General features: G+C 37.5%; 1 protein-coding gene and 1 pseudogene across 1 annotated transcript in view; one reads left to right on the top strand and one right to left on the bottom strand.

Moving 5' to 3' along the window:
* Positions 1 to 19,818, top strand: part of Efhc2 (EF-hand domain containing 2) — a 189,749-nt gene that overhangs the window by 47,073 nt on the left and 122,858 nt on the right. The gene's annotated exons all lie outside the window — the stretch shown is intronic.
* Positions 16,736 to 19,174, bottom strand: LOC147004840 (3'-5' RNA nuclease TATDN2 pseudogene; annotated as a pseudogene).

Below are 19,818 nucleotides of genomic sequence, written 5' to 3' on the forward strand. Positions count from 1 at the left end.
CCAGTAAATCTTCCAAATTTTTCTGTAGGGTGATTTAGGACTAGTTAACTACATAAAAGTTTCACATGATTAACAAAGAACAGTGCATAAAAACAGATTGTAGGAATCTTGCCTAAAGTCAATTAGGTATATTATAAAATATAATCTGTGTATTAAATTAAAAGACAGTTACACTTTGAAAATTGTCAGGTACTATACCTTTAAGCTGTACCTCAAATTGCAAATGGAAACTTTTCTATAGGTTTATGTAATTTTTAAATGATCTGATTCCTGATAGAAACATTTTATAAGAGACCAATATGTATAGTTATAACAGTGTAATTGCAGTATGTTGCCATCTAATTCCTATGTTTTACTCACAATTATATAAATCTTTAGCTATTTAGCTTTACAGAAGAAATCAAAAGGCCTCTCTGAAATCAAATTTGATACCCCAAATTCTCAACTATGTATCCTACATTTATCATTAAGAGTAAAGTACACAATTACAGTGTTTAAATTTATGTTAAAATGAGAGTTTCCAATTTCATTATATAATGTGGGTTTCTCTAATCTTCTTTCGAAATTCAGAAAGCATTTAATTAAAAAGTATCCTGAAAACTGGTATAATTTTTTTTGGAATTAAAAGAATGAGATTCATAAATGAGTATTTTACTAAAGAAGAGTTTCTCTCTTTTCTATATAATCTATAAATTGACTCCTTGACAAAATTTTAAGGCCTTTTCCATGGGTCTATGCTCAAAAAAGAAAAAAAAGGAAAAATATTTATTTTTATTACGATATGTATATGCTTTTTAAAAAGGTTTATTTTTATTTTTAATTGTTTGTGGGGTTGCTGTGTGTGTGGCTTCAGTTCCCCATACAAGGGCCAGAAGAGTATGTCAGATCTCCCTAGACCTTACAGATGGCTTATAGCCTGAAGTGGATGTTCTACAAACCAAATTTGAATCTTCTGGAAGAGTAGTACAAGTAAGCTCTTAATCACTGAGCTATCTCTTCAGTCCCAGTTTGTTTTTGTTTTTAAGCAACAGGCCATAGCTTATTCTCATTAGCCTAAAGTCCTTTTAAGTGTTTTTAAGCTGAAACTTTAGTACCTATCCTATTAGAATGGCTATAATTTAAGAGGAATAGCAATACATTCCCAGTGTGATACCACCATCCCACCACTTTAAAAGACAGTTTGGTAGCGTTTAAAGTAGACATACATTTACCACGTGACCAAATGATTTCACTCCTACATACCTATCAAACTAAAATTGAAGCACATATACCAAAATACACATATACATTTTATTTTTATTTTAAATAGATTTATTTCATGTATATGAGGGTTTTCTTGCTAATATATATGTACACCATGTACATTCCATGTACTCTCAAAGGTCAGAAGAGGGACTTAGACCTTCTAGAATTAGTTACAGATGGTCATGAGCCTCATGTTGGTACTGAAAACTAAAACTAGATCCTCTGCAGGAGCAGCAAGTACTTTTCACTGCAGAGCCATTTCTCCAACGCCCCTCTCTATTTTTTTTTGTATGTGAATTTTTAAAAACTTTTGTGTATGTATGCAAGAGTACATATGTTTGTGTAAGTGAAAGTGTGTATGTGTGCATGTGCATGTGGAGGCCTCTGGCATATTTCCTCAGAAGCCGGCCACATTTTTTTTTTTTTTTTGAGACAGGGTCTCTCATTGGAACCTGGAGTTCACCTATTTATCTAGATTGGCTAGCCAGTGAGATCAAGGGATTTTCTTGGCACCAGTTGTCCAGCCTTGGAATTACAAATGCTCTCCACGACTAGCTATTTTATGTGAGTTCTGGGGGCTGCACTCAGGACCTCATGATTGCACAAGTACTTCAAAGACTTAATCATTTCTTCAGCCTTCACTTATTTATTTATTTATATAGCTGCATTATTTACAGTAGCTCAACCAGGGAATAACATAAACATCTATTCACTTAAAATGGATAAACAAAATTATTCAGCAATATAAACTCTTAAAGAATGCTGACATAAGTGAACCACAAAAGCATACTAAATGAAATATAGAAGCCTTCATAGTATATGGTTTCACCTACATGAAATTCTAGAAAAGAAAATATATAGGAAAAAGCAAATCAATCCCTGCTTGGGGCATGCAGAGGGAAACATTTCAAGGGTTATAGGAATGTTCTAAACTAGATTATCCTAAACTAGATTGTACAAATCATTATACAGCACTATAAATTTATAAAAGTCCACTGACTGACCAGTGTAATTATAGGAGATAAATTTTATGGAATACAAATTACAGCATAATGGCAGAAGGACTGGAAGAGGTGAAGGGGATTGCAACCCCACAGGAAGAACAACATCAACTGGCCAGACCACCCAGTGCTCCCAGGGACTAGACCACCAACCAAGGAGTGTACAGGGCTCCAGATACATAGGTAGCAGAGGATGGCCTTGTCTGACATCAACAAGGGGGAGGCCCTACGTCCTGTGGAGGTTTGATGCCCCAGTGTAAAGAGATGCTGGAGGGGTGGGGTGAGAGAGGGTGGGTGGGTGGGGAGCACCCTCATAGAGGCAAAAGGGAGGGAGGAGAGGGAGTTTGTGGGATGGGGTCTTGTGCAGGGGTAACCATGAAGTGGGATATCATTTGAGATGTAAACAAATAGAATGATTAATAAAAAAACTGAAAAAAATGACAGCTTAATATATGGCTTTGAATTATTGTCCCACAAAAATACTATGTACTAGGTGACTTAAAAACAAAATGTATATTCTTAGGGGTTGAAGAGATAGCTCAGAGGCTGATATTCCAGAGGTCTTGAGTTCAATTCCTAACAACCACATTGTGGCTTGCAATCATCTCTAATGAGTTCTGATGCCCTCTTCTAGCATGCAGATGCACATGCAGACAGAATACTCAAATACATAATATAAATAAATCTTTTTTAAAACCAACAAAAACAGGTTGTATTTTCCTCACAGTTCTGGAGGTAGGGTTGGATCCTCTTGAGACTTGCCTCCTTGACTGGCAGATCACTACCCCCCCACACACACACACACCCCCCTCCCCGCTACTTCGCAAATGGTTATTCACTGTGTGCATGGACTTTTTAAAAATATAAAACCCTGTCATTTCTTGAGATAAACTTTAGGTATAGAAGTTATGATTACTTATATATTTTCCACTTGTGATTTTAAACCAGCCAGAGGTTTATTTTAAACATTTAAAATTATTGAAGATTTTAACTTTCCATTTGAATACTAATAGTGGGAAATAATACAAATACTAACTGTGAATTGTATGTGAACCATATTCCTGATTTTAAAAATAATTTTGAAGTAATATTGGACTCATGGAAATAACAAAATGGTACAGTGAGTGTGCCCTTTCTTCAGATTTCCCTAACAGTGACATTTTATTTAACCATAACAAGTAATCAAGACACCTCAATTCCCTTCAATAGTTCTCTTATGTCTTCTTCACTTAGTCCTCCTCCCATTTAACAGAATGTATTTATTTTATAACTTTTCAGTTTTCCTCTTTTACATTTTTATATTTATATGTTTGTATTCCCTGCATTTACTTATAAACAGCATGTTCATACCTGGTGTCTACAGAGGTCAGAAGGCATCCATTCCCTTGGAACTGGAGTTACCCATGGTTGTGAGCAACTATATGGGTGCTAGAAAACAAACACGGATCCTCTGCAAGAGCTACAAATGCTCTTAACTACAAACTCACATCTTTAGTCCATGATTTTGATTTTTATGTATATGGTTGTTCTGCTTGTATTATGTGTGTCTTTATACTACTTATATGCCTAGTAGCTACAGAGGCTCAGGTATCAGAATCCACAGAAGTGAAGTTTTAGAAGATTATGAATTACCAGATAGATGCTGGGAATTGCACTTTATCCCTCTGAAACAGCAGCCAGTAATCTTAACTGCTGAATTATTTCTCTAGCCCCAAGATTTATTTTTATTATTTTTAATTATGTATCTATGTGTGGGTATATGCATATGTGTGCAGGTGCCTGTGGAGGGCAGAAGCAGACACTGGATGCCCTGGAGTTGGAGTTAGAAGTTGTGAGCCATCTAATGTATGTGCTATAATCTAACATCTGCACAAGCAGTGCTCTTAGCTATTGAGCCATATCATCACTTCCCTCCTCCAAGTTTTTCTGAGTTCCTTCACTATAACTTAGTTTTATCTGTTCTTGCATTTCATGTAAATAGAATCTGGAATCAGACTTACATAAGATGTGAAATATAAATTTGATAATATAATATATATATAGAAATCAAAAATAACAATTTCACATGAAAGATTTCTGGGTGTCTTTACTGTGGGTTTTAGTCTTCAGGGTTGATAGCCCCATTTTTAAACATGTAATTATGTTTTCCCCAAAACACATTGCTGCTCTTATCTCCTTCAGAGGTTCTTTGGGAACATTTGAAGAAGTTAAAATTGTCCATACCTTTCAATTTATTTTAATAATACTCTTCTATTTACCTTGTTTGAGCATTGTCTTTAGTTGTTGTTTTAATATTTGTTCCTTTGGGGTTTTCATTTTGAGAGAGAGAGGGAGAAAACATAAACAAGAGGAGTCGAGGAAGGGGAAAACAATATTTAAATATATTGTATGAAAACACTTTTAAATAAAAACAAAAAATACATGTTTTGAGTAGGACGTTCATTGTGTTATTCTGTGTGACAAAAAGTCTTTTGATAATGAATATTCTATATACCCCCATTCTCTTCTCCAATTCTGTTTTCTGCTGTATATTCTCTCACCCCTACCTTTCCTCCTTCTACTTGCATACCATCTATTACCTTCCTTGCCCCATGCTGTAAGCCTTCATTTCCATTCTTCATGGCCCCCCTTCCTAGTTTCCTTTAAGTGTGGATAAATCCATATATCGCTTTTGTAAACCTTTTATCAAAATTAAAAAGAAACGAAGGAATAAGGCTGTCCATTCTAGAAAATGACTGCACGTTACTTAAAGATACCCAGAAATATTAATCTTTGTTTTTTCTTCCGTGTGGCTCCATCTCCTTGGTTTTTTTTTTGTTGTTGTTGTTGTTGTTGTTATTTTTGTTTTTTGTTGTTTTATCTTTCTTTTTGTTCTGTGGTTTTCATTTCTTTGTTGCTTCTACTTCTGGCCATGCTTCTATTTTCTTTTCTCATTTAATGGACTCTTTTTATTCATTCTATTAACATTTATTTCCATCCCTTTCCATCTCCTAACTATGAAAATCCTAAATCCTATTTACCTTTCTTCTTTTTCCCTACTTTCCTGTTTGCAGCTTTGGAGTTGCTGGCTGCTCTTTTTTTTTTTTTTTTTTTAACATTAGCCATTATCACTATCAATAATATTATCAGAGTTATCTTCCTTTGTTTTACCCTCAGATTTGGAGCTTGGGTGCATCTGACTCCTGTAGTGGATCATTATCAGAAATTAACTCTACATCTAGTGCTTGGGGTGAGGGAGTGGTCCTTTGGAAACTTGGCCCTTCTTGACTCTAAGACAGCTTGGAACCTATATTTACCATCTTGGCCACATTTTTAATCTCCGTTTACCTGTTTCCTCATCTATTCATTGCAAATGACAGAATGTACCTTAGAGTTTCCCTTGACATCAAATGGATAATGGATATCAAACATCCAAACCCATGCTAGTAGTCATGCAGAATTAATTTCCATCCTTTGCCTCAGGCTTGCTTTGTTTCCTTACAGTGTCAGAAGGTCAGTGTTCCTAGGGAGCATAAAATAGACACTAAGACTATCACAGGCTATCACCCATGTTGCAGGATTCTTATATTTTCCTTTGAAATCAATTACAACATATAGCAGAACAAGTCTGCAGATTTTGCCACTGATATCATTGTGTTCTATCAAGAAGCCATTAAGTCATCCGTGTGGTACCATTCCCAATTATTCTTCTATGTACTATTTTGACTTGGGCCACTACAGATAGTTTTTAAAATCTAGTATTTAAGCACAAGGGTTTATGATGTCTTGTTTTGTTTTAGCAAAATTACTTAATGTCTTTTACGAAGAATGTCAATACCTACATACCTGTTTTCATTGTTTCATTGTTCTGAATTAAGAGCAATCAGTAATAAACTGACAACCAAGCTAACACTCTGAGTGTGTAGAACTTGTACATATTTCATAGCATTGCCATTTGTCTAGGTTAAGGGAAATTAACATAGCTATTTTGTTTATTGTAATGCTATTTATTTTGCAACCCATCCTGGTTTCTCCTTTCTGCTCTTGCCATGAAATCTTTTCTAAGGGGATTTGTCTACAGTTGCTTCTACTTGGTGATTTTCTTCCACCTGACTTTACAGGTCAGTTACTTTGGCATTTATGTTTCAAAAATAGATTAAAAAAAAAAACCCTGTATGTTCCATTCTAGTCGAATTGACCTTTATTAAAGCTTTGCTTTTCATGGATATGTAATGGGGACCCTACTGTGTGCTCTCAGCTTTCTATTTACTATATATTACTTGTGTAGCAAACTTGCCCTTCTTATTCCACTTTGTCCCCTTCTCCATTTCTTAGGGGTTCCTTTGAGTTTTTCAGTTGGGATTTTAAAAACATATCTATTGATTCTCTGGGACTTTCATATCATGTACCTTGATTATACTCACTTCCATAGTCCTTTCCTGTCCAGCTCTCCTTATAACCACCCCCCAAGTAAAAATAAAAACGAGGGTAAAAAGCCCAATTTCTGTTGTCTATATTCACTGGAGCATGGTCAAACTCTTAGTGCCCCTTAAATAGAATTGACTCTATCTCCTCCTGGACCTCTGTCAGAAGCCATCAATGTGGAGGGCTACCCTTCAGTACTTCTATCACACTTTTTCAGAGTTCTCTTTGGTGGATTCCTGTCTATGCTGTTGCTTTGGGGGGAAGGTTGAGGGGCCTTCTATGCTCTTCCCTGTCAGCTGAGCATCTGCAGTCATTGATATCACAGTAATAGTAGCCCCCAAGCTCTTCACAGAAGGAGAATGGAGTTTCTGGCAACAGCACAAACAATGAACATGTTCATTCAGAATTTTAGGATTAGCAGATATAGTAAAGAAAGATGGTGATGAGATTTGAGAGAATAATAATAATAATAATAATAATAATAATAATAAGGTAAAATGCTGGAGAGATGTCCTGATAGTGGCAGGTAAGGTGTTCTTATTGAAGGCTGGGATTTAGTTCTCGGCACCAACATCAGACACTTACAACTGCTTCCAACTCCACTTCCAAGGGACCCGGAGCCTCTTTCTGCATACCAGGCATCAACATGGTGCACATACATGCATGTAGGCAAAGCATTTATACACATAAGAGAAGACAGGAAAGATCTTTTGGGGGGGTATATGGATGTGAACATCAATTGGATTACTTTTTAGGTTTTGTTTTTCAGCAATCTAAAGAAAGGTAAGATATCTTTTTCCACTGCAGTTAGTTGTCAAGCTATTTTGCTAAGACACTAATACAATAGTGAGACTCAGCTACATTGGCTTGACTTTGTATCAAAGTGCTAAGTCAGTGCATAAGGCTCATGTTTAAGCATAGTATAAACACCATTACCTGTTAGCTAACAGTTGACCTTTTTCCTCTCTTGACTTCCTATTAAAGTTCCTGTTTATTAGAAAACATTCATGCTGGAACACTGCATATTGTTTCCTTCATTACCTGTGTCTTTCTTGATCTTCTGTCCCTTTTGCAGACTCACTTTAATTGTGGTGTTTGTTCTTTTTTTCTTTTTTGAAATTTTATTAGATATTTTCTTTATTTACATTTCAAATGCTATCCCAAAAGTTCCCTGTACTTCCCCCGTCCCTGCTCCCCTACCCACCCACTCCCACTTGTTTGCCCTGGCGTTCCCCTGTACTGGGGCATATAAAGTTTGCAAGACCTAGGGGCCTCTCTTCCCAATGATGGCCGACTAGGCCATCTTCTGCTTCATATGCAGCTGGAGACAGGAGTTCTGGGGGTACTGGTTAGTTCATATTGTTGTTCCTCCTATAGGGTTGCAGACCCCTTTAGCTCCTTGGGTACTTTCTCTAGCTCCTCGATTAGGGGCCCTGTGTTCCATCCAATAGCTGACTATGAGCATCTACTTCTGTATTTGTCAGGCACTGGCATAGCCTCATACCAGATAGCACTTCTCCATACTACCTTTTAAAATTGCATTTGTTTGTTTAAATAAAATTTATTATTCTAAAACATATTTGTGAGTGTGTGTACACATCTGGAAGTCAGGGGACAACTTGTGGGAGTGAGTTCTCTCCTTTACCATGTGGGTCTCAGGATTCCAACTTAGGTCATCAGGCTTGGCAACAAGCATCTTTTCCCACTTGGCTATTTCACTGGCTTCCTTATATGATCAGTGCATTTTCTCAAACCCCAATAATAATTTTTGCACCATCCTTTGAGCAAGTGTAAGTAGAGCTTCTGTGATAGCCCAAAGGGTTTGGCCAAGTTTTCCTCTCAACTGTCTCAGTCTTTTTTAAAATTTTAATTAATTTATTTTTACTTATTCCCTTTATATCCCACTCATTGTTCCCTTTCCAGGCCACCCTTTCCCACAATCCTTCTCCTATTACACCCCTCCCCTTCTCTGCTATGTTAGTCTTTTACCTTGAAACCTTGGGTAACTATTTCACTTCACTTCCCAAATCTTGACTTCTATAAGAAAAGGATCACAGTCTGACCTACTTTACAGAAAGAAAAGAGATAAGCAGTATAAAAATAAACAAAACATTGCAGGGACCATTAGCATTTGGGAACCTGAGGCAGGGGGATTATGAGTTCAGGCAGGCTACACTTTATAGTGAGACCTGATCTCAAGCCCCTATTTTCAAATTAGAAAAAAATCAATGTTGGTTATTTTTATTTAGATTTCAATACTTAGTGCCTAGCATAATATCTGATGAAGGACAGATATTCAGTAAAATATGCTGAGAAGCATATTGCTTTTAAAAAGTTGTGTATTTGTGCATGGTCAGAGGACTTTACTTTTGAGATGTGTTGATTAGCAACTTGATTTTCTCCGAATACATAGTGACTGTTACTGAGTTTGTTTGTTTGTTTTATCTACCTCAAAAGTTTAAATTTAGCAGTTTTCCTATACCTTGGCTGGTTTATGTTGTTTTAGCAAAGGAGACTGTTGGCTGCAAATACCTACTCTGTGATTTAGTTGTTGATACATTTCTGGGTATTGGAATACTTAGCGACCACTAGGTTATGCCAAAGTACTGGGGGACAAAGAAGTTTGGTTTATTGGGTAACTGCTAGAATTATAACCATATTGATTGACTATGGCAGTTTTTAAGCTTGTTGGTTAGTAACATAATTTCTCTTCGATAGCTTGGCTTCCTTGTTTTAATTCTAATATAAATGTAGAATATTAGGGAATAATTTTATTCATGTGTGTGAATTTATGCACACACATGTGAAAAAGCTTGCTTGTGAAAGCCAGAAGACACATCAGATTCCTTGAAATTGTGAGTTATGTTTGTAAGAAGCCTAACATGGGCTAAGATCCAAACATCAGATCCTAAACTTGCCTGCTCTCCAGCCCCAGGAAATCTTCCCACAGTGGTTCTGGATCTCTTTTCTTACTAATAGCAGGTGTATTTTAATTGCTTTGCTCCGCAGACTCTACAAGAATATGAAGACAGTATTTTAAGCTGCCAGCTTTGTATCCTATACTGACTTATATATTATTCAGTATTTTTATAAATTTCATATTCTCCCCACAGCTATAGTATATATACTTTTCTTAATCCTTTAAATAGTGCTGCAATATCTTGTGATCAACTAGTGCCAATTTTCTAATTTTTGCTAAAAGGTGAACAACAAAAAAGTGATTTATACCAGTTATATAGTTAATTGGTGATTGAGATACAAGAATATTCCCACATTTGAGATATTTCCATTTCTTCTTTTATGTACTGTAAAGCCCCATCTTGAAGCATAATAAATGTAAGTTAATGAATGCTTACGATATTTGTGCAGGTACATTTCTTCTTAAACCACAGATTTAGTCATAAAAATTGGTAGGTTAATTATAGATTTATGTTAGTTTTTATTAAGTAAAAAAATCCTGTGGAAGTCATCTTCCTATAATTTATCCCTCTGGTTATTCACTTATTTAACTTATTGATACTCTCTTAGTTCAACGATCTAAATGAGACTCAGAATTTGTTTCCCTAAGATATGTAATGTATAAGCATAGTATCCATAGAAACACACAATTTTTTCAAAAATGGGAAAGAACTAGAATTTAGAAATTGTGACTTGAGTATTGATTTTAATATGTACTCTCACTTCCACAATCCCAATTGAAATGACTGCAAAGTTTAAAAAGAAGAAATTACTTTAGTGTTGGAAGCTGGAGTGGAGGTAGGGATGGGGAGGTGGGGAGATATAGAGGGTTCATGTACATGGGACACATTTTTGAGGAATTGCTACTTAACAACTGAGTGTAGATGGGGGTGCATTCTAAATATACACCAAAACTAACATGTCATTCCACTTGACTAAAAAGAACTGAAATGGGGGGGGGTCAGAATAATATGCATGAGACTTTTAATCTGGTTTATGTTTGCAAATGTTGATGGCTTAAGATAGCCATCAAAAGTCCAGGAATATACTGAGCTCAAAGCAGAGCTTGCAATTACAGCCTTTCTGTGACACAAAGCCGTAGTACACAAAAGACTAGCCACTTTGTTCCTGGACTAAAGGTCAGGCCAATCTATGAAATGTTTATATGAAAAAAATTAAAAGGAAGATTTTCCTGCTAGGTACTATCCATGGCCCCCTCCCCAATTCTTTTTCCATGTCACACCTTAATTTGTATCAGTTCCACTCTAAGAAAAGGGGATTTAGGAGCATCAGGATGGATGGGGAAAACTGCAATATTTAGGAGGAAATCAAACCTGATACCCTGTTCAACAATGAACGACGAAACCCAATATGAGACTTCTGAAAAGATACAACGTAGATGGGGGAAAAAGTTCAAAACAACAAAACAAAACAAAACAAAACAAAATAAAAGGAATCTCATTTCAAAAGTATGTTTTGGGGGCTGGAGTCAATAATGGCTCAGCAGTTAAGAGGGCAGTCTGCTTTTGCAGGAGACCCCACTCAGTACCTAGTACCCACTTCAAAGCACCTCCAGGGTATCTGATACTCTCTTGTGGATTTCTAGGGTACTTGTACTCAATTGCAAACACTCACCCCTTGCATACATATTTAATTGAAACACAATAAGGCTAGATGTATGCCCTTAATCCTACTACTTGCGGTGGGAGCAGAAGTATGTTGATTCGCAGTTTGAGGCTAGCCAAGGCTGCTTAATGAGAGCCTGCCACAAACAAACAGACAGTATGTTTTCTTTAAGAAATGACTGTTTTGGGTTCTGATACAAGTTGTGTTTTCTCTTGAACAAGTGGAAGGGATACAAAGAAAGCAGTGAAAACCCTGAGAAGCGAGAGCTGCAAGAGGAAACAGCAGAAAGAACAGAAAGTTAAAAATGCTGCTGAATGAGAAGTGCAGGTTGCTACAGAATGAAAATAATGTAAGCAAACTACAGGCTGCATCATGTGAAGAAAAAAATGGCAGAATGGAATATTAGGAAGAAAAGTGATAGTATCTCTTAAAAGTCAAATCTAAGAAAACAAGATGACAGTTTAGAAAGATGGAGATTCAAAGCCAAGCAGATTAAGCATACTTTAAGAAAATAAAAATGACATTTTTTTGAACTACAGAAAGAACTAGGCCTGCAAAGTGAGTATGTATACTGTACCAAGTTTCTGAGGGAAAAAAAAAACAGTAAATTATACATATTCTGATAGTTTTATACTACAGTAATACAAAGACTGATAAATGATAAATGGGAAATGATAAAACACTGCTAGAAAGGGTATTTCCAGCTTAAAGCAGTGTGTTTCAACTGTCCTAATGCTGCGACCCTTTACTACAGGTCCTCATGTTGTGGTGACCCCAAATCATAAATTTATTTTGATTCTTTGTAAGTGTAATCTTGCTATTATGTTTCATAATGTAAATATGTGACATGCAGGATATCTGATATACGACCTCCAAAGGGCATCAAGTGACACTGAGAGATGCTGCTCTAAAGGGAGGAGCTGCATTATTAAATGCTGTGAGCCAACAGAGTAATGTATGTATCTCTTAAGAGGAACAAGTTTGTGACCAGAAATTTTATAACCATTCAGCATACCACTTGAAGATATACTGCAGCCAATTAAGAAATTAAGCAAATCAAGCCAGGCATGGCAGTTCACACCTTCAATCCTAATATTTAGGAGAAAGAAGCAGGTGAATTTTTGAGTTCGAGGCCAGCCTAGTCTATAAAACAAGTACTAGGACAGCCAAGACTATACAGAGAGACCCTATCTCAAATAAATAAACAAACAAACAAACAAACTACTCAGTCAATAGGTAGTTAGGAAATAGAAATAAATTAAAAGCACAATTAAACATTTTAAGCATTTATTGAAAAACAGAAGGATAACAAATGGACTCCATATGCAATATAGAAACAGGAAATAACATACTAGTTTTGTTCAGATGAATTTCAACCATTATTAATATATGGGATGCTTGAAATTATTTCTTAAAAATTATAGTAATAGTTAAAATCTGTTGACCAGGAGGAGAAAGAAATTGTCTCTATATCATCTTTATCACCTTTATGACCTCGAAATGTTTTTCATGTAACTCTGTTTTAAAAATATATGCTCTTTGTAGTTCTTGGGAAACTTAAAATGATCTAGATAGAGTTCAAGGTCAGCTTGGGTTATATAGAAAGCCTTGTTTCAAATTAAAAGGGGAAAATGATGTTAAGTAGTTTTGACTTAAATTACCAGAATATTAAAAATCTCCTATTTAGCCGGGCGTGGTGGTGGTGCATGCCTTTAATCTCAGCACTCGGGAGGCAGAGGCAGGCAGATTTCTCAGTTTGAGACCAGCCTGGTGAGTTCCAGAGGAGCCAGGGCTATAGAGAGAAACCCTGTCTCGAAAAACCAAAAAAAAAAAAAAAAAAAAACACACAAACAAACAAAAACCCCCCAAAAACCAAAAACCAAAAACTCCAAATCTCCTATTTATTACTGACGACATTTTGGTGGTATATAGTCGTTAAGTATGAGAATTCTTCTTATAATCAGAAAACAAGTTACTTAAAATAATATGCAAGTTAGTATAGCTATATGAGAACACTTATATAAAAGATACCATCAGTAGTGAGTTTTAGGAAATAAAAATGGGACCTTTTCCCATTCCTTGTCATATTATTTGTAATGCATTATGTATCTTTATAAAGGGGACTTTCTGAAAAGAAAAAAAATTCAAATGTAGCAGAATTATAATTACAGGCAAAACTTAATGAACCATATAGCTTAAGACATCAAAGAAAGCACAAAGAAACATCAGAGTGCAAAGCAAAACGTTAAGTTTAAAAGCCCAGTTGCATAAAACAGCAAACAAAAGAAATTTGAATAAGCCCAGGCAGCCCAAGAATTATCTAAATCAAACACATTTCACACTTGTTTGCTTTGAAATAAATACAGAAAAAATGGATTTAAGTCACAAATTCAGGGGAGTAAGGTAGTTTATATGCTAGTAAAGCAACTACTGTAGCAAATATTAGCAAAATTGGTTCAGGAATGGATTAGCCAATAACTATGGAAATATTAGACAACTGGCAGAAAGTCACTCCAAAACTTAGCTACTGTGGTTGGATTATGCCCTTACACTTTACTGTTTCTACCTCGTTTCTTGTTTTTTGTTTTTGTTTTCAATTAGGAATCCTGAAAACTCAACAGTAAGCAGGTATGAATCTCGAAGTTCGATTTAGATATGAATAAAAGCCTCAAGAACAAAATCCTTTGTCTTTAAAGACAAAGTGCCCTATTTTCTGCCTTCAATTTTTAATTATAGACATAGCTGACATTTATTATTTTTGCTTGGTATTTTTGTTAAGTGCTGCTGACTGAAACCAGGAACTTCTGCATGTTAAACATACACTGTTACAGAGAGCTATATCCCTACCATTGCCTTTTAAATGTTTAAGTGCTCTAAAAGAAATACCAGGGTTCAGAGAGGTGGTGGCTGTTAATAAGTTTGAGGAGCCCTATGATTCTGGACTAACTTCACCAATGGCTTAGGGATCACTAACAGTAAGTTAAATTTCTATACCACTGGCTGCCCTAATGGGCCTGATACATCTAAAACAGGACAATGGACACACTAAGTACCATACCAAAAAGGGCAGGGGTAAATAATTATTTGAAGCTCAAAAAAAAATGCCTGTTGCTTAAGTACAAAAACTATTTACAGGGAACTGGAGATGGCTTAGCTGATAAGATTGCATACTAACTTTGCAGAGGACAGAGTTCTCTTCCCAGAAGCCATATTGGTTGGCTCATAGTTGCTTGTAATTTCACTTCCAGCAGATCTGACACCTTCCTCCTGGTCTTTAAAGGCACCTACACTCACATGCACATACTTTCACATGTTTTTTAAAAGCTGGACATGGTAGTGCTAACTTTCAATACCTAAACTTTCAAGGAAAAAGAGGCAAGTGGATCTCTTGAGTTTGAGACCAATCAGGTCTACATAGTGAGATCCTGTATCAAAAAGAACAAACAAAAACAAAAAGAAAAACCCCATAGAAAACAACAAAAAATATTCACAAAGTGGCCCAAATCTCATACATTTACAGAATATCTATTTTTAAGGATTCCTTACCCCTAATCATAGACTCTGTAAGTGAAAATTGCTGTTTTTGATTTAGGTCATTCAGATAGGACTATAGTGCTCACTCCCATTCTTGAAAAAATATGGTGAAGTCTTCTGCATGTTAAGAAATACACTACAGCCATTTACCATAAAAAGGTAGCAAATAAGTAAGTTAGAAAGATAGCTTTCCTGTAGAAGTAACATTATTTTGGAAAGGAAAAATACTTTCCTTATTTGTACAGCCTATTTATCTGGCTGAATGTGTATTTACAGATGCAGGTAGTAATATGCTTGCTTATGGGTGCTGCAAACAGAACCCAGGACTTTTCAAGTATTAGGCAAGTGCTCTCTACTACTGAGCCACACCCTCAGTTCAAGATACAATTTTTCATTCACACCTATCTTTGAAATGTTCAACTGACAGTGTCACTTGGCAACGGCATCACTGATTTCCCTCTTTCACAAAGCTAAGGTAATAAGAAAGGTAAATGAAAGAGGATACTGAAATACACTGAATAGAGTTTTGAAAAATGCAATTAAGGGCATACCTACCCACACAGTATGGCTAAGGTAGAATTTCCCAAACTGGTATTTCTGGAGAATTTGTGGTTGAGTTTTATAGCATTAATCTCTAAGAAAAGAAAGAAGTGTCTGTTTTTGGTTATTTATGGTACATGCTAATACATCAAAGAACACATCAAACCTTAAAATTTAAAACAGATAAAAGACTACATATGATTTTATACAACTATTTTCCTAAAATGTGTATTTATAAAACCTTGTTTTGTACAGTATTCTAAAAGATCAGGCCCCTGTAGGTTGAAGGATACTTTAAAGCAATATCAAATTAATTAACTGGGAAAAAGATACATGGTTCAAAGAATTTTTCAAGTTTGTGTCTTGAAAACTACAATAAAACCAAGCTTGTTACATTCTACTAACTTTTCTGGTTCTGTTAAAACACAGCTTATTTGCATTTAAAACTTTTTCTTCAAAAGACTGGATTCTCAAACAAAGGGGGAAATCTATGATATATTCTGTTATTTATATAAAGTACTGTATGCCAGTTTTCTGGTAAGGCTTGCTATACTTTATATTTGGCACCTAAAAGCAGAGTACATATCCCATTATTTTTTTGCCTTAGTTTTTACATCAGAGAGGGGCATAATGGCTTATTCTCTATTATTCTCCTTATATCATCTTCCATCCCACATATTATAATTAAACTTCCCCCAAATGCTAATGAAGTTAGGTACTAATTTATATGTCAAAAAAGTCTTTGCTTACTTCCTAAGTAGTATTCTAAGATTGAGTAAGGTTACGTATAACAACACTGAAGTTTGAAAGCTTACAACATAGTAAACTATAACTGATGAATGCACAAATATATTTAAAACATGCTAAATAAGTGCTGTGATTCCAATAAACAAAAGGATTATTTGTCCCTTTAGATTGGTAGTCAGAGATAACATTTCTGTGAATGTGACTTTTGAGCTCAAAGACAGATGGAGGTAAGCCATCTTTTCTGGATGCAGTTTTACAGGGTAAAAGACCTTTCATTTCTCACCCAAAAATGTGGTATGTATGTTGCCACACCACAGTGAGCTTCATTAACACAAGTATTTTTTCTAAAGTCTGAATCAATTTTCCAATGTTATGATGATATACTGAGATCTGAAGAGCTTCACAATTACATTTTAAGTTCAGATTCAAGACTCTCAGTGGTTCACACTCAACCTTACTTGGTTCTTAACACTTGCAGCACCTCCAGAGTCTCTGTTCCCATCTTACTGCAATCCAATCAGAAGTAGATGTATTAAGGAGCGATTTTGAGGAAGGCATCTTGTCCAGATACTCTCTACTTTTATGAACTCAGAATAGATTATTAAGATAAAGGTGTTCAAAATCCTTTGATTTTGTCAGGCCAACACTTTTTCAAGACTCTTGACTGTGTCCTTTCTTTTTTAAATGTTGTAGAGGTAAGAGGTATTCTCCCTCAAGGTGGCCAAGACATGAGACAGTGGCTTATTTTTGATTCTGGCAATTTCTTGCACAGTATGCAGGCCCATGCCTGGATGTGCATATTGGCAAAGGCTTTTGGGAACATGACGAGGCAGAAAGTAAGGAGCATCAGTTTCAATAAGAATTCTCTCCAGTGGGATTTTTTTTAGAGCCTCACGTGCCTGCCACGCATTAGAGTAAGTCAGAACTGCCGTGAAGCCTACAGACATGTTAGGAAAGTACTCTAGCAGTGGCTCAATGAGTGGGTAACTGCCAGTGAAGCAATGCCTGTGAATCTTATAGTCATAAGGCACACATTTTTTCATGATGCCCATTAGATCTTCATCAGCCTCTCGGCAGTGAATTACCAAGGGCATCTTCATAGATACAGCTAAGCGCAATTGTCGCTCAAAAATCCTAAACTGCTCTGGGACAGGTGTGGTGCACTTGTAAGAGTAGTCCAAGCCCATTTCTCCAAAGGCGACAGCCTTGGGGTGGCGCAAGGCAAACAAGAGGTTTCTTTCATGATGCTCATTGTAGTAACGTGCAAAATGAGGATGACATCCAAAGGCACCCCAAACCAGATCTTCACTCAATAGCGCTTTCCATAGACCATTTCTTAGGGTACGAGGATCACAGAAATCAGTGATGCAGCCCTGAAATTCCTTAGGAAAAGTATAGCTATAAATTTCCCTGAATTCAGCAAAGCTTCCTTGAAAGAACAACTTGGAAAACAGCATGTCCAAGTGACAATGAGTATCGATGAAACCTTCCATTTGGCTTTGATTTCCACTTGGCAGGAAATCAGATGCACATGCTCCAGCTCCCTGAATATATGGCAGCTCATTCTCTTGATATGTGTACTTTGCCTGTGCTTCTGTGCCTTTGGAAGATAAAATTGTGCGGGAATTACAGTATTCCTTATCATCTTTTCCCTGCATACGACCGCTCATCTCTTCAGAAGTATAGTAAGAATAGCCAACTGGGATGTCTTTCTTGACTCTCTCATTCCTGGATGTGGTAGGACTAGTCCAAGTGTTGGTATTCCAAGGGCTAAAGTATGAACTAGGCTGTAGGGAGTCATTCTTATTCTTACAGGATAAAGACTGTGAAATGGCTGGCAGTCTTGGGGAGAATGATGCATCCTGAATGAATCTGGCTGTGGAGGCCTTAACATTAGACCTGTAACTTCCTGAAGAGTTGGAGGCCTCAGTCATTCCTCTTTCTTTAGACTTTTGGAATAATGAAGAGGAATTATCCTCACTCTGATATTTTGGGAGTAGAAGGCTTTTTTCATAGCTGATTGCATTTTTATCACCAAATAACTCCTCACTAGGTGTTTTAAATCCACGGAGAAGCCATTTCCTCTCTCCAAAGTTGCCTATCTTAGGAAGCTGGGCCACAAAAGGAAGATTTTTGGATAGTCTTCTGCCCATCTTAGGATGCTCCATTCCAGCCCTAGAACATGCCCCTTGGGTCATAGTAAACTCTGCTGGTGCTTCAGCTCTGGGCTTAGAGGGCTCTTCTTGGGGAATAGTGGGCTCTGCTCTAGGCATTGAAGGCTCTGCTACTCTGGGTACTGGAGGCTTTCCTCCCAGCTTTAGAGGCTCCTCCCTGGGCTCTGCACTAGGCATTGGAGCCTCCACCACAGGCTTTGGAGGTGGTTCCACCATGGGCTCTGGAGGCTCCGCCCTGGGCTTTGGAGACTGCTCTCTGAGCTTTGGAGGCTCCACCACAGGCTTTGGAGGCTCTGCTCTCGGCTTTGCAGGCTCCACTTTGGGCTTTGGAGTCCTCCTTTCCCTTCTAGGCTTTGGAGACTGTATTGCCAGAGAGGCTGCAGGCTTAAACTCCACTCCAGCCTTGAGGCAGTCCACTCCAGTCTTTGCTCCAGCTTTAAAATGCTCTGCTTCCATCTTAGGAATCTCCAGCCCAGGCTTAGGGGGGGCTCCTGCACTGGATCTTGTATTAACACAAGGCCCCCCTTTCCCTATGGGGACACCAGCTTCCCCTTTTAGGGAATCAGTCTCTCTCTTTCCCTTTGGTACACCAGCCTCCCCTTTTCCGTTTGGGGCACCAGCTTCCTCCTTTCCATTTGGGGCACCAGCTTCCTCCTTTCCGTTTAAGGCTCCCGCTCCCTCCTTTCCATTTGGGGTACCACTTAGCCCTTTTGTCCTTGGAGCCATCCCCTTTCCTTCCAGAGAACCTCCCCTTTCTTTTTGTGTTGATTTCCCCAAGATAGCTTTCTGGTAAATCACAGAAGAATCCTGTTCTTGAACTTTGTCCCTCTTTCTCTGAGAGGTTTTTGGTGCCTCAGTCTTATTTTGACCTTCTGCTTCAGTTTTAAATTCAGAACTGTGGGAGCCATGCTTGTTACCACCGTAGGCATCCTCTAGAGAAGCCATCGTTAAGAAACTGGGTGGCAATTTGAAAAGTCAGTCCCCAAAACTGCAGAAAACTGCCCACTGTAGCAGCTACGGAGGCAGCTCTACCCTCACGCCTGAAATTAGCTCTACCCTCACGCCTGAAATTAAGGGGAGAAATTGAGCTGTAGAATGCGCCACAGGGGAAATTTCAGAGTTCGCAAAGTCTTGCTGGCCTTTTTGGCCCTTGAAGCCCCTAGGGCCTTTAGCCCTCACCAAGTCACTTAACCAAGTCCCCGGGGCAAAACTATTTGCTACGTGAGGGGTTTATAAGTGGGCACCACTCAAATGGTGCTGGAACTCACACGGCTCCTTCTGCGATGCCTCAGGAACCTTTCTTCTCGTTTCAACGTTGTTCAGGACCTTCCGCCGTACTTTCAAAGTGCTTCGGAAAAACTAGAGATCAGGATTCTGGAGAAGCTTCACACAGCGACCGAACGCCAGGACGAGCTTCTCAGAATGACGAGGATTTTCGACTTTTAGCCCCTGTTTCCTGTTTGATGACGTACTTCCTGTTCATCAAACAATGTAACCTTTGGCTTGGGGTTCAGGGCCCCTCCTCCTGACTTTACCTCTACTGGCTAGGAGGGAAATAGTTCAGCCTCTATTGTTCCTCTTATTCACAG

Source organism: Mus caroli, unplaced genomic scaffold, assembly GCF_978045245.1.
Source record: "Mus caroli unplaced genomic scaffold, Mus_caroli_1 scaffold_5, whole genome shotgun sequence".
Taxonomy (NCBI): Eukaryota; Metazoa; Chordata; class Mammalia; order Rodentia; family Muridae; genus Mus; species Mus caroli.